General features: G+C 49.1%; 1 long non-coding RNA gene across 1 annotated transcript in view; it reads right to left on the minus strand.

Moving 5' to 3' along the window:
- Window positions 1-2640, minus strand: part of LOC109297026 — a 13905-nt gene extending 11265 nt beyond the window's left edge. Inside the window, exon 1 of the long non-coding RNA XR_002097159.1 lies at window positions 2536-2640. This is a non-coding gene — a long non-coding RNA (uncharacterized LOC109297026). The remainder of the gene's footprint in view (window positions 1-2535) is intronic.
- Window positions 2641-2847: the final 207 nt, after the last annotated feature.

The raw sequence follows: 2847 nt of genomic DNA on the forward strand, positions 1-2847 counted from the left end.
TTGGATTTGCTCCGGCTCCTGGTGTTAGTGGTCTCTTTCTCAGGCTGTGCACGTCAGTCCATGCTCCCCTGGGTAGTTTTGTTCCTTGCCCACCTGAGTGCTGATACTATGGTAAAAATAACTGCACGGAAATGAGAGCACTGATTGGGATTTAAATAAAATTTACATAAAACTCTGCCTTGAGTACTAATTAATTAGGTGTTAAGAGCCACTAAATGGGGCCTGTCTAATGTGCCAAGTGAGGAATGCTACCAATAACAACTCACAAATGCTTTTTGTGGCCTTGCTCTGTCTGCTGCACCCAAGCCTATAGTCCTGGGGTTTATTTCACTATTGGCATAAGTGTCTCTGTATTGGCTATAGGTAGCAGTGAAATTAGCCCCTGTGTCATAGAATCAGAAAAGCAGGGGTGGAAGAGACCTCAAGAGGTCAAATCAGGGGTAAGCAAAATACAGCCTGCAGAACGAATTTGGCCTGCCAGGCAATTCCATCTGGCCCACAGGGCCCCTCTGTGAACCCTCTGTAAGTCCTAGCCCTGGGCTGCCCCTCTGCAAGCAGTGCCTCTATGCAGGAGATGCAGATCTGATTGCTAAAAACCCCCTCCCACACTCGCCTGGACTGCTCCCAGCCCCGAGCTGGGGAACACTACAGACAAGAAGCCTCTGCCTGACAGAGGCTTTTACCTGGTCACCCCATGGCTGTTCCCAGCCTCCCTGCCTGCAAGCCTGAAAATGAAGGTATGGGCCCTACCAGGCCAGGGTCAGGGCCTCCCACTGGGGGAAAGGAGGCTGGGAATGCAGGGAGCCATGTGCTATGGGGCTGAGGTGGGCTGGCCCCGCATGCTGCCACCATGTGCAGCTGGGGACTGGGGCAGGAATGCTATTGATTCAGGTGGGGCTGACCCCACATGCTGCCACTGGGTGCAGCCAGGGACTTGGGTAGGAGCTGTGTATTACAGGGCCGGGTGGGGCTGGCCCCACATGCTGCCACCACCTGCAGCTGGGGACTGGGATGGAAGCATGCTGTGGGGCTGGTCCTGCACCCTGCCACCACATGCGGCTGCGGCCTTGGGTGGGAGCACTATTGGGTTGGTTGGGGCTGATCCTGAATGCTGCCACCATTGGCACCCAGGGACTGGGGTGGGAGTGTACGGGGTTGCACGCTACAGGGCCAGGCAGGGCTGGCCCCACTCATTGATACCACATGCAGCTCCAGAGACTCAGATGCTCCAGGATGACCCCTGCCCTCCACCCACACCCTCTCACAGTCCCCACACCCCCGCCTCCCACATCCCACCACACACAATATACAAGAGTAGGACTGTATTTTGAGCTATTATGCAATTGCCTTTAGATACATTATGCAAACATACGTATATCAGGGCAATTTAAAAAAAATAAAAAATAAAATAAGTTCTAGTAGATGATTGATTTTTTTTTGTTAGTATATGATTGAGGTTTTTTTCTGGTTTCATGATGGCAACTCCCTCACTCCCAAAAGGAGTACTTCTGGGGCAAGCAGAGGGACTTCTGGTGATAAAGGTCAGGGTTAGGGGGCGGGCCTTCTCATCCCAAGATGGCAGCCAGGGGGTGGGGCACCTGCCAAGGGGTGGGGCTACCCTTGCGACCCTCAATAGCTCACCAAAAGTTGTTAAGCGGCCTTCCAGCCAAGACAATTGCCCATCCCGGTTATAAACTGTTGGACAAGGGTTAGTACTGCCAGGCTTTAAGTCTGGCCCCTACTTGCTGTGGGGCTACTGGATAGTTTTCTGTACTGCTATGTGAGGTGCTTTGTGCCTGTGGCATGTGAGAGAAGACAACATGGACCCTTCTGGACAATGTTACCATGTGGTTTGCCTGCAATTACAGGGGGCTGAACTTGACTTTTTAGGAGGTGCTTTCCAGTCCATTGTTCTCATGTGCAGGGCAATGGGCCTAATTCTTGATGTCTCTTGCTTCCCTCACCAGCTGAAAGTGAACGCATCATCAGGTTCAGCCTTTATGGAGGAAGTGGGGGCACAGCTCTTCAATCAGTGGCAGTCCCTCAGGCCAACTTTCCCCATCTATTACACATATTACAACAGACAGCTCAGTGGCTTGTGGTGACTTACTGGTTAATTAAGCAATAAGAGGTACCAGTCGGGATGACACCATCAATTAACTTGTCCCTCGTATTATCTAATTCTATGTATCTATGATTTTTTTAACTGTGCTTTATATGTGATAGCCTATTAAAATTTACAGTGTTCTGTAACATGCCTTGCCATCATGATAAAATGGGTCATTTAAATTGCTAAGTAGTGGAGGTTCTGTTGCTTGAGTCATTTTAGCCTGGATGGGACCTTACTCTATACCACAATATAGACCACCACTCAGCTTTAACTGAAATAAAACTGGATTGCATGACCATGTGAAGGCTTCTCTCATGAATTACTTTGGCCCACCTTCTGATACTTACTCTCAGTGACAGAATGCTGTACAACACAAAAAGTCCTGAAATCAGTGAGACTCCTCACAGTGTAAGGACCTGATCCACAGCCTAGAGCAGTGGTTCTCAAACTTTTTTTTCCGTGGACCACTTGAAAATCACTGAGGGTCTCGGCGGACCACTTAAACTTTTTTTTGCTCTATGAATCAAAGCACACAACTCATATTTTAATATCAGTAATCATACCTGACAAGTACAGATATTCTCGATTGTTCTGCAATCTTTCTGCGGACCACCTGAATAGAGCTGGTGGACCAGTGGTGGTCCACGGACCACAGTTTGAGAACTTCTGGCATTGAGCCTCATATTTGCAGTTGGCTGGGAAAAATACTGACAGAACACTTTTTTATATCAATGTTT

This window comes from Gavialis gangeticus, unplaced genomic scaffold (genome assembly GCF_001723915.1).
Source record: "Gavialis gangeticus isolate Ggan-Ray unplaced genomic scaffold, GavGan_comp1, whole genome shotgun sequence".
NCBI classification, from domain to species: Eukaryota; Metazoa; Chordata; order Crocodylia; family Gavialidae; genus Gavialis; species Gavialis gangeticus.